We start from the raw sequence: 13,375 nt of genomic DNA on the forward strand, positions 1-13,375 counted from the left end.
CACTCATTTTGTGAGGCAGGGAGGTGTTCCCATGCAACTAGGTACTGAGTCGCTCCATGATATCTCCTAGAATCTAGGATTTCCTTTATTTCAAAGTGTTGTTCACCCTCCACCATGATTGGAGGTGGTGGTGGGAGGATTTTTGGCCGTAACGATGACTGATGCTCTCTTTTCAGCAAGCTGCAATGAAAAATTAGGTATATTTGTCTGAGAGTTTTGGGTAATTTTAATTCTACTGTTACTGGGTTTATGATTCTTTTAATTGGAAAAGGCCCTATATATTTTGGTCCAAGTTTTTTGCAGGGTTGTAGGGACTTTAGGTATTTTGTAGATAAGTACACCATTTCTCCTATAATAAAATGGTGTAGGCTCAACCCTTTTTTTATCGGCTTGTGCTTTGTATGCCTGCCTAGCTTCGTCTACTGCTTTTCTAACTATTGGCCAGGTGTTTTGTAATTGTTCCATCCATTCTTTCAGTGATGGGCTCGCCGGTTCATTTGGGGTTAATTCTGGCATGGGGTTGAAATTTTGACAGGTGACTATTTGAAAAGGAGTGTAACCTGTGCTGGAGTGGACTGCATTATTGTAGGCAACTTCTGCAAAAGGGAGTAAGTCCACCCAATCGGACTGCTGGAAACTAAGAAAACATCTTAAATATTGCTCAAGTACTGAGTTCAATTTTTCCGATTGACCATTTGACTGAGGGCGATGGCTAGATGTCAGTCCCTGAGTGGTTCCTAAGAGGGATAAAAATTCCTTCCAAAATGCAGACGTAAATTGCACTCCCCTATCAGAGATGATGTGTTGGGGTGCCCCGTGCAATCTGTAAATGTGCTGGACGAAGACTTTCGCTAAGGCTTTTGCGGTGGGAATCTTTTGGCAAGGGATAAAGTGCACCTGTTTGGAAAACAAGTCCGTGACCGTCCAGACAACAGTATTCCCACTGCTTTCGGTAATTCCACTATAAAATCCATGGCTATTTCCCTCTAGGGGGCTGAGGGATTTGCCACTGTTTGTAATAGTCCTGGCGATTTCCCTTGCAACCACTTTGCAGTTCACATTTTGGGCAGCTGGCCACGTAGCTTTCTATGTCCTTTTTCATGAATGGCCACCAAAATTGCCGTTTAATTAAGTGTAATGTTTTTACAAATCCAAAATGCCCCCCTGATTTTGTGTCGTGGCAAAGCTGCATGAATGTGACTCTTTGGGTTGTTGGTATATATAACTTATCCCCCACCCAAGGCAGCCCGTCTCATTGTGCACACATTTTTGTTTTTCTGGAACCATTCATCTGTTTCCAAACTTTTCTGGAATTCAATTCCAGTTTGGCTGCTCAGTTGTGGTTTCATTTTAGCTTGGGCTCTGGTGCTGCCAATTGTGATTCTGCCATCATCGGTTTAGAGTCTGTGGTTCATGTGCTGTTATATTGGGGCATGCGAGACAGTGCATCTGCCAGGAAGTTCTTTCCCCCCAGCAAATGTTTAAGCTTAAATTGGAACTGGTGAAAATGCTAGGACCAGCGGGCTTGTTTGGGATTGAGCTTCCTGGGCGCTTTCAGGGCTTCCAAATTTTTGTGATCAGTCCACACCTAAAAAGGGATTTTGTTGCCTTCAAGGAACTGGCACCACGTGAGTAATGACCAATGTATCCCGTATGCCTCTTTCTCCCATACGGGCCAGCACTATTCTGTTTCCATGAGTTTCTTGGATGTATATGCACAGGATTGCAATACCCCTTCATCATTTTCTTGTAATAGAACAGCCCCCACTGCCACATCACTTGCATCTGCCTGTATTACAAAGGGCTTATCCATGTCTGGGTGCCTCAGTATTGGTTTGGCAGAAAAAAATCTGTTTAATCTCTCAAATGCTGCTTGGCACTCCATTGTCCATGGTAGTGGCTGGCTAGGTTTTACTTTAGTAAGTTAGTGAGGGGCAAGGCTATCTGGGCAAATGAGGGGATGAATTGGCAGTAAAAGTTTGCAAAGCCCAGGAAACTTTGTAGTTGCTTTCTTGTGTGGGGTGGTGCCCAATCTAATACTGCTCTGACGTTCTCTGGGTCCATTTCAATGCCCTGGGGGGATATGCGATAACCTAGGTAGTCTATCCTTTCCTGGTGGAATTTGCATTTTGAGAGTTTGGCATATAGGTAGGCGGCTTGCAGTTTCTTTAAAACTGCTCTGACTAGATTGACATGTTCCTCTTTTGTTTCGGTGAAGATAAGAATGTCGTCTAAGTAAACAAGGACCCCCTTAAACAGGTGCTCCCTTAGAATGTCATTGATTAATTGCATAAAGACTGCGGGGGGCCCTTGTAATCCAAATGGCAAGACTTTGAATTGGTAGCACCCCATGGGGCAGTTAAATGCGCTTTTCCATTCATCCCCTTCCTTAATTCTCATGCAATAGTAAGCTTCCCTTAGGTCTAGTTTAGAAAAAAATTTCCCTTTCGAGAGGTGTGACAGCATGTCTTTCATGAGGGGCAGAGGGTATAGGTTGCTTTCACTGATTGTATTCAGGGCCCTATAATCCACGTATAAGTGTAAAGAGCCATCCTTCTTCTCTGTAAAGAGGACCGGGGCAGCCACTTTAGACTTGGCTGGCTCAATGAACCCCCTTTCTAGGTTTTTCTTTATGAATCTTTCAATTTCCTCCTTCTCCTTTGGCCTCAGGGAGTATAATCTGGGCTTCGGGAGTTTTGCTCCAGGCTTGAATTCAATGGCACAGTCTGTGGGTTGGTGGGGGGGGAGCTCATCCGCCCTCTCCTCACTGAAAACTTCAGCAAGGTCTCTGTATTCCTCTGGTATTTCTGGTAGTCCCTTTTCCTCTCCCATAGATGCTTTTTCTGCTCTTGATTCTGGTAGCCCCTTTTGGGATTTTAAGTCCATGGGGTCCCCCTTCGAGAATTTGATTTCTGTTGTCCTCCAATTCACCCAGGGGTTCCATTTTTTTAACCATTCCATCCCTAGGATCATTGGGCATTCCATGCCTGGGGTCACCACAAATGTTATGTCTTCCTCATGTTTGCCCAGGGAGAGGTGTATTGGTAAAGTGGCTAGGGTAGCTGGCACCCCCCCTGCTATGGACCCATCTAACTGGCCAAATGAGATTGGTTGTTCCAGTCTCCGCGACAGAATGCCCAGATTCCCCACTAGCATTGGGCTAATGAGGCAGCGGGTGCAGCCAGTGTCTATTAAGGCTTTCACCTTCATGGCTTCAGGCATGGGGGGAATTAATATAGTCACTGTCTTGAGGATGGGTGCAATGCATCCACTTACCAGGAGTTTGCCCTCTGAGCTGTCGTCTGAGGTGTCCACCAGCCCTGCGGTGTAGGCTGGAGTTCTTTCCCCCTGATGAGCAGAGCTGGGGAATTCCACACCTCCATCATTTTCATGGCAGGTTCTTTTTTATTTTTTTTATTTATTTAATTTATTTATATGCCGCCCAATCCCAAAGGACTCAGGGCGGCGTACAAAATTAAATTTAGCTTAGCTGGAGACTTTCCAGATTTGCTGGCCAGTGATCTGTCTGGGTTGTGCTCGGGGGCTTTTGAGTGGCATTCTACAGCCCGATGCCCTTCTCTCCCGCACCTGAAACACTCCATTTGCTTCTTGGCCATTGCCGATGGTTTCACTGGTTCGCGTGTCAACTCAGTTGGTGAGCGGCCCCATTGTTTTCCTCGGCAGTGCCTCTTCAATATGTCGATCTCTGCTTCCTCTGCCAAGACGTACCATTCCTCAAGTTGGTGTGGGTCCCCTCGGGGCAGGCAAGCATCATATAGGTCATAATTTAGTCCATCTTTGAAATGGCTAAGGAGGATGTCTTCTGGCCAGTTCAGTTTGCTGGCAATGGCCCGGAATTCTTGTGTATATTCAGCCACTGGGCGTTTGCCTTGCCTCATCGTTTTTATCCTTTCACGGGCTTTGTGATCAGCCAGGGGGTCTTCAAATCGTCTTCTCAAAGAGGACATGAAACGGTTGAAGTTACTGAGTTCTGGGGCATTGGAGTCATGCAAGTTCACCACCCAATCTGCAGCCGGTCCATCCAGGGCAGACTGCACGATCCGGATGCGGGCTTTGTCGCTGGGAATGTCCTGCCCATATTCCTCCATGTAGCTGAGGACTTGGGTTAGGAAAAACCCCAAGCGTGTTGGCTCCCCTTTGAATTTCACCTCCAAAGGTGGACGTCTTGGAATGGATCGGTGCCTCCGTTGTTGGTGGTAGTATCTTCCATCCAGATTGCCATCTGTGGTCCGGTAGGGGGTGGGGACTACTGGATCAGTAGATGTCCCCGGGGTTGCAGGTTCCACGTCCCCCTCGGTGTCTCTCCCTTTGTGGCTGCAGGAGCTGGGGCGGCCGTAGGGCTCAGGATTCTCCTCTCCTAGGGAGCTGAGAGTTCTCTTCATCAAGTCAATAGCTTTCTTTAGGATCCAGTCCGAGTACGGTGCCCAGTTCCCTTCCTCTTCACTTGCGTGCAGGGATTTCTCCATTTTCCGCTTCCATTCTGGTTGGTTGGCCCCCCGTCTCAGGGTCACCTTTCTTGATTTCTTTTCCCATTCGCCTTTCTTTCCAACGCCCATTGGCCACCGAGGTTTGTGGTCCTGTTTCTCCACTACCTCTTCTCCTGTGGAATCTGACCTCTCAGATCCCTACATCTGGCAGGGTTTCAGTTGGGGCAACGGCTCCCTTTCTGGGGAGTTTTCTCCCTTCCTTGCTCCACCGTCTGACATGGTAATTTTTTGCAAAGTCCCCTGACAAGGTTCTCCCTTCCAGGTGGACTACTTTTGCAGATCCTGTCTAATGTAAGGACCCACCCCACTTTGCATCTTAAGAAGACAGAACTCTTGGAATAATTCTTCCAACAGGCATCTTTATTAAGAGAAAATGGTTGCAGGCGTTCTAGACAGGACTTGGGGTCCAAGCTCTCCGATTCAAGGTTTTAAGGGGTTCCCCAGTAACCCCACCCAATCAACCCCCTCTTTCAGGACAGTCTCAGGCATTACACTTCCACCCCCTTTTCATTACTGCCCGGCTGGATGGAGACTTCAAAGAAACTACATGAAAGGAAATGGCCCCATTCTTATGGTTAGTTCTTTTGCAATACACACATTCAGTTCCTTTGAAGTATACTGAAGGAAGTGAGGGCCATAAAGCCCCTTTGTTCACCCCCTTCTCTTCCTCTTATGGCAGAATCCAGAGAAGGCAGAATTGGGGTTTTCTATAGTTGATAACTAGAGATGAAATATAATTGGATTCTGACACACCCCCTTTTCCTCACTGCCAGTGGAAGGGAGACTTCAGAGAGGAACTGTAAGGACCCACCCCACTTTGCATCTTAAGAAGACAGAACTCTTGGAATAATTCTTCCAACAGGCATCCTTTATGCGCGGTGCCGCCAGCTGAGAAAAAAAAGGCGGATCGCGTTGTTTGGCGACCCCCGTGAAATGGTCGTTCGACCCCAAATGGGGTCGCGATCCACAGGTTGAGAACCGCTGTTCTAATGTAAAATTGTATAAAAATAATTATGAGATATTATGGTTAAAAGTACAAAAGGATTTAAACAATTGGAAAAAATTACAATTATCTTTGTTGGGGAAAATTGCAGCTGTTAAAATGAATGTTCTACCAAAGTTTCTTTTTTTGTTTCAAATGATACCTATTTTGAAAAAAGATGCCAATTTGGATGATTGGCAGAAGGGTATTAATAAATTTATTTGGGCGGGGAAAAAACCAAGAGTTAAATTTAAGATCTTACAAGACGCACGGGAAAGAGGAGGACTTAAGGCGCCTAATTTGAAATTATACTATGATGCGGCGGTTTTAACATTGGTTAGTGATTGGCTTAATTTAACAAATAAAAGTATACTTCATCTTGAGGGATGGGATTTATTATATGGGTGGCATGCATATTTAATTTATAACAAAAAAGTTGACCAGGCTTTTAAATCTCATATTTTAAGAAGTGCTTTATTGCGTGTCTGGAAGAAGTATTATTACAAGTTAAATTATAAAATACCAATCTGGGGGATTCCTGGACACGTAATAGAGGGAGTATCTATGGGTGTGAATTTGGATAGGATTTCTTATAAGGAACTACTTAGATTGGCAGGGGATGATTGGAAATTAAAACCATTAGTTGAGTTAAAGCAAGAAAATATTGTACAGTCTTGGTTTCAGTATAATCAATTGTTGGCTAGGTGGAAGTTAGATCAAAAGGTTGGTATTATATTAATGGATGAGAATTTGGTAAAACAGATTAAAGATCAAAACCGAGCACATATAAAGAGAATTTATAATGTTTTAATAGAATTGGACTCGGAAATGGAATTAGTTAAAGATTGTATGGTAAAGTGGGCCCAAAATATTCAAGAACCGATTCCATTGGATATATGGGAGGTAATTTGGGTTAGAAATGTAAAATTTACCCAAGCCCAAAATTTAAGAGAAATTTTTTACAAAATGTTTTATAGATGGCATCTGGATCCTAAAAAGTTGTCTTGTATGTACCCTAACTTACAGCCCAAATGTTAGAGATGTGGTAGCTTGGATGCTACTTATTTTCATATCTGGTGGATTTGTAGAAACATAAAAGCTTTTTGGATTAAGATTTGGTGGAACATTCAAAAGATTTTCAGGAGAAAGATAAAGTTTACCCCACAATTATTCTTATTGGGTGTTATTGTAGATTGTGATACTAAATAAACTAATTTGATGTTAAATTTGATAACAGCTGCAAGGTTATTGGTAGGGCAATACTGGAAGAAGGATTGTTTGCCTACTATAGAAGAATGGACGCTTAAAGTGTCAAATTTAGTAGAAATGGCTAAAATTTCTGCTTATCTGAAGGATCATTCACAAGAAAGATACATTTCGGTCTGGAGAAGATGGATAGATTATATTCAGAATAAATATGGGACTAAAAAGTTCCATTTAGCTTATGAGTAAATTTTAGAGTATTATTATTATTATGAGCTTATTATAGTAGAATTTTTATTAGTTTTATTATTATTTTTAGTACTAGTATTGTTTAACAATTTGGATATTGTATTGTTTAATAATTAGGATATTAACTTGTTTATATTATTATGTTTACTGGAGTTAACGCGCATTATGGACTTGGTTATTTATATAGTTGGTTAATGTTAGTTAGAGTATGATTATTATATTTGTAACCCTGTATTCAGCTCTGGAAAGTGGGGGAGGGAGAGGGGGGGTTTAGGGTGGGGGGGGTTTGAGATGTATATTGTAACTTTTATAAAATTTTTCAATAAAAAAAAAAGAATTCGACCTTGCCGGGGTGAAGGCTATCGCCCAGGATGTCACCAAGGGCAGCCAGTTACTGAAGGAGGCTTGGCTGTCGGATGAGCACTCAATTAACTGACACATAGAGTTACTGCCTGCTTATCAGGCACTAAGTGGGAACAAGAGCATAACAACTCACAACGAGTGGAATGGGCACAGCCTATGCAAGACCAGAACCACTCTCATGCAACAGCAAAGAACCATGACTGGCAAAGGGAATGAGGCACTGGGGGACCATCCTATAGCAACGTGTACCCAGATACGTCCAAAGCAGGCAAAGACAGCGACAACAACAGAGGCAATGATCCCCGAGCTTACGAGTATAGAAACAGATGCAAGACTATTAGAAACAATACGGTCAACTGGGGCAGGTAGACCGATAACACGTTCTATGAGCAGAGCGCACAAACTGCCAGTCTTATAAGCAGGCTTTTGAACCTCCGGCATTCCACTCTGATGACGTCGGTAGTTAGCCGATGAAAACTAAGTTTATCAAACAGTTGTTACACATACACATATACATATACATACACCCATTTCAAGCTTCGTCGCTGAAGCAGTACTGCAGGATCTGGAACGTGTTGTCATGGCTGATTATCAACCTAGTTTTGGGGTTAGGTACGTGGACGACACCTTTGCAGTCATTAAGCGATGTGATACCACATCTTACAGAAACTGAATTCATTCCATCCAGACATCCAATTTACAGCAGAAGAGGAGGACAACAACACCTTACCCTTCCTGGATGTCTTGGTCCATCGCCTTCCAGATGGCAACCTATCAACCACCATCTATAGCAAAACCACTCACACTGATAGAATTCTCCACTACCAAAGCAATCACCCTATATCGCATAAAATCAGCTGTTTAAGAACTTTATTCAAAAGAATCAAGACCCACTGCAGCACAGAAACAGCAAAATCTAAAGAAAAAGCATATCTTCTCAGCATATGCAAACAAAATAATTACCCACCAAGCTTCATCAAACTTTGCTGCAAAGATAAAACACTACACTCAGACTACAATGCTCCAACTAATACAACTTGGGCAACACTCCCATACATCAATGGAGTCTCAGAAGCAACCGCCAGGATCCTTGCCCCATACAATATCAACATAGCACATAAACCCAACCAAACATTACGTTCCCAGTTGATGCGACCCAAAGAACCATTACCAACCAGTGATTTGTCCTCCACCGTATACAAGATCAACTGCAACACATGCCAATGTAACTGCATTGGAGAAACATCAAAAAGACTTAAAACCAGAATACATGAGCATGTTTTGGCAGTAAGAAGACAAGAACAATGCTCCCAAGTCTGGACCCATATAGCTGAGCATGGCCACACTTTCAACTTTAAAGGAGCAGAAGTCATTGCTCATGATTCCACCAAAGGAGGCCGTCTTTTAAAAGAAGCTTGGTTTTCAGACTGTCATTCTATTAATAGACACATAGACCTACTACCTCCTTACCAAACCCTAAAAAGACATTTACTAAAACATAAAATACCTAAACACTTCAACCCAACCAATAATAATACAAAAACACCACCCCACCCACTTATCAAGCCCCAAACCAACACAATAGATATCCTTTCTACAATACAATCCTTTTCATCAAACCTAATTAAAGAATATAACACAACCATGACAACTCACACAACCAACACACCATGTTCTGATATTCTCACACGCAGAAATAACAACCCCCCTGACCACAACATCCAGGACACAAACATCCAAAACATAAATCCTGCAACCTCAAAAGACACTCACACACAACAAAACATACACACACAACACCTAAGTAACAACAGAATATTAAGACCAAGACCAAAACTCCCTCCTGCAATGAAATATGACTTATCACATTCAATGGAACAAAATATTACAGCCCAATTCCCAAACACCACAAAACCACCCACAACTAATAAGCATAACAAATGAACACACACAAACATTCCAAATAACCGTACTCAACAAAACACACACACACAGCAACCCTACACCAAACAAACTATACAATCCAAGAGGCTGGCTAAAAGGCACGCTGCATCTACGCGCCAAACAGCTGACATGCGTGACTTTTAAAATAGTCTTGAGACTGACTGCTCTATGCCTTTAAGAGCTTCTTAATCACGTTATGTGCACATGCCTCACTGCAACTGTTTTTTTAACTGTTATGTAAATTTATGCACATACTCCCCTTTCTCATTTAGCCCTTTGCTCTGATGCTGTTAACAGGTTGTTAACGAAAGCTCAGCAATTAATAAAAAAAACCTTTTATCTTACATCCCAGAGCTCTTTATTTTTATCTGATTGACTTTAAATATACATATACATACATATATATATATATATATATATATATATATATATATACACACATACACACACACACACACACACACACACACACACACACGCACATATGCTTTTTTTGTAAAAAAAAAAAAAAAAAGGTGCCGGAACTCACCAACAGCTCCGGCTCCAGTAGAAAGCCCTTTACAGAGTGGGGGGGGGAGAGAAGAAGCCACTTTAGCGAGCGATTTTGTGGTCCCCCTAGTGGCCCAATCCTGGAAAAGGCCTCCAGAGCCCGGATTGGGCCACTGGGGGACCACAAAATCGCTCCATGGCCATGAATCCAAGCTCCGGAGACTTGGAAAAGGCCTCCAGAGCCCGAATCAGTCATGGAGGGTGCACGAAATTGCTCTGCAGCCATAGATCTGGGCGACAGAGGCCTTTTCCAGGCCTCCGGAGCCCGGATCGGGCTATTGAGGGTCCGCAAAATTGCTCTGCAGGCATACCTGGACTCGCGCTGGCAGCTTAGAAGGAACCAGTTCTTCGGTTCAAAAAAAGGTGCCAGAACACCATTCCGTGTGTTCTATGACCAAAAAGCCCTGTATATACATATATACATACACATGCATACACATGCATACACATACACATGCTCCCTGCATTTGTAACCTCCAGTTTCCCTTTTCACGCAGTTGCCTTGTCCCATAACTACATTTGATGTTTCATTGGAGCAAGCATTTCTTGAGGGTTTTACTAACCAAGCTCTTTTGATTACTCCTTGTGCAGGAGCAACTGGTTGAAAAATGTCTGCAACTAATAATTCCCTACAGAGACTAGGTTTTTAGGGGAGGGGGATGTTTTGACCTATATTTCAATTTGTTTGATGATCCATTTGTTTCTTTCCTTAGCTGTCTGTGGTATTCGCTAAAGTCTTCTTCAGTTCCAGCGTTCAAAAGCCTCAGTACTTTTCCTATTCTGCTTCTTTCAAAATCCAACTTTCGCATCCATAGAGTGTCACAGAGAATAATGTAGCTTGCACAGTTCTGATCTTTGTAGATACAGATCACAGTGTTTGAACGTTTTTTCCAAGGTCTTCAAGTGTTAATCTGTAGTGTATTTTTTTTTTTAATTTTCTACTCTACTGCGCTAAAGTTCTGAATCTCTGGATAGGCAAGAAACTAATAACTCCTGCTTTTTCTTTCTTTTACCTGATAAATTAATACATTTATATCAACATGCAATCATTCTTTCTCCCCACAAACATATATCCTGATTAATGATACCTATTTCATATCATACTAGGCACACTTTTTTCTGTTTCTGTCTGTTGAATTACTAAATTTATGTCTGCTGAGCTCAAGTCAAACAACTGATCAGAGAAATTGGGTGCAATTGAGTGGAAGAAAGTAGTAGAAAGGTTTCCAGGAAATGGTAACATGCTCCAAACTTAAAGATTCAACAATGACAGCTGCGGTATAAAGCTGAGAATAGTGTCTGTTTGGGGAAAAAGTTAAAAATGTGAGCGTGATTATTAAAGAAACACATTTCAGGTAGAATGAATGAATGCCTCCACTCCCATTACTCCTGTTGAATAAAGGTTTAGAATTAGCTTCTTCATTCTCAGAAGAACACTACTAATAGAGATGCATGAAAAATTTCAGCCTCAGGATGTTTAAGCTTAAAATGACTGCTTTGAGTGTGCAATTAAAGACTTGGGGCTGCTACAAAGAAGAGAGTCAAGCTATTCTCCAAAGCTCCTGAAGGCAGGACAAAAAGCAATGGATGGAAACTAATCAAAGAGAGAAGTAACCTAGAACGAAGGAGAAACTTCCTGACAGAACAATTAACCAGTGGAACTACCTGCTTCCAGAAGCAGTGAATTTTCCAACACTGGAAGTTTTTAAGAAGAGACTGGACAGCCATTTGTCTGAAATGGTGTAGGGTTTCCTGCCTGAGGAGGGGGTTGGACTAGATAACCTCCAAGGTCCCTTCCAACTTTACTATTATTGTTGTTGTTGTTGTTAGTGTTTAGGGAATGTTATTCTGAGGAATATACAGTAGCTGTTTTGGCAAGAATTTGTTGTCTATTGTAAGCACAAGAAGCTGGGTTTTGTGGCTTACGATTAGACTGCTTTATTTTTATTTTTAAAGACAGGGAGTCAAGCATATCTCTGCTTGTATTAGTTTGGACTGCATGAGTGATGAGTAGGTAAAGAGTTAGAAGTAAAAGAGCAGTTAACCACATGACTAGACAGAAGAAGATGCCTACTGGCCTGTCTAGGAAGTTCCTACTGTTTTTAGAATATTTTGCAATGAAGAAGTCAAAGAATATATGGGAAAGTGGTGTGAAGGTGAATTCTCACACAGTTAGTGAAAAATATAATAGCAAATCTGATTGTTGAGAGATGAAAACACAAAAGAGGGAGCCAGGTAGTCCCTTACATAGGACAAAAAAACATGAGAAACACAAAGAGGTTTGAATATTGTAGTTCTGTGCTCTTCAAACACAGCAGTCACTAGAATTCCTTGATTACAGCACACTGACTCAAATTCAGTGAAGACTGTTTATCAGGAATTCTTGGATTCCATGCTTGCTGAGTAAAGACTGAAGACTGTGTGTGTTCTGTAGAACTTTACTTTGCAAGTAGATGATACAGTGGGGGTGTATTTGATATTGCATGTATGCACTACTTTGCTTTATATAAAGATTGTGATTGCTGCCTGAGGTTGCATAAATGTAAAGACTGCTAATACAAGGTTGACTTGGTTAATTGTTTAAACTGGAATGCATGTAAAGTTTGAGCATAGTGTCTTGCATTATTGTAACTGGAATCATTTGGGATATCTGCCAGCACTGTCACAAAGAGACAGTAAACAATAACAATAACAATAATTTGCATTGATTAGCCCATGGGCCATATCAAGGTGCAGCATTCCAAACACACATTATACAAAAAATGCAGTAAAAACAATTTAGAATGAAATTAGTTAAAATATAATTTAGGATAAAATAGAAATAAAATACAATTTAAAATGAAATTGGGACAAAATACATTTTTAAATGAAATTAGAATCAAATATGACAATTTAAGATGTAGATAGATAAAATATGATAAAATTATATTTCACTATTACCCCTACAATCTACCCCAATCAGTCTCACATATGACGATCTTAGCCAAACCATTTTACTTAGGTATTGTGCTGTGTTAAATGTAATTTTCAAATTCTGGCTGCACATAAGATAAGTTATTTTGATATGGGGATTCCAGTGGGTCATTCATTTAGTGCAGTGGTTCTTAACCTGGGCGATATCGTGATTTCATTTTTCAGGGGGGCGAAGGAACAAAAAGGGGGTGATATGGGGGCGATGGAGCAAGATATTCTGAGGACACTTTTGAGACTTTTTCATACAGTGAATCGCTGTATATCTGTCAAACAAAAACATCAGATTGCTCGCTATTAGTGGATTGAATTGTGTTTTCAAATGTTCCTCCAGCTAGCTTCAGTACAGAACGCTGTACATATGTGAATACGCATCGCTTATCTTCATGCGCGTTGTGCAGCAGCCTCTACCCATACAGTGGCACACCATTGGGCAGTGATGGAGGGGGGAGTGCTTCTTTCGAAACATCGCATGCTGAGTGGCTATCCCCTGTGACGTCAGCTGTAATGTCAACGTACTGTTGAAACTAGGTTTATTGACGTCCACGTGTGTTTTTCTAGTGTTCCAGTGCAGTCGAAAATTTAATTTGCAGGTAGTGCCTTTCAT

This window comes from Crotalus tigris, unplaced genomic scaffold, assembly GCF_016545835.1.
Source record: "Crotalus tigris isolate CLP2741 ecotype Arizona unplaced genomic scaffold, ASM1654583v1 scf7180000017600.4437325, whole genome shotgun sequence".
Classification (NCBI taxonomy): domain Eukaryota; kingdom Metazoa; phylum Chordata; class Lepidosauria; order Squamata; family Viperidae; genus Crotalus; species Crotalus tigris.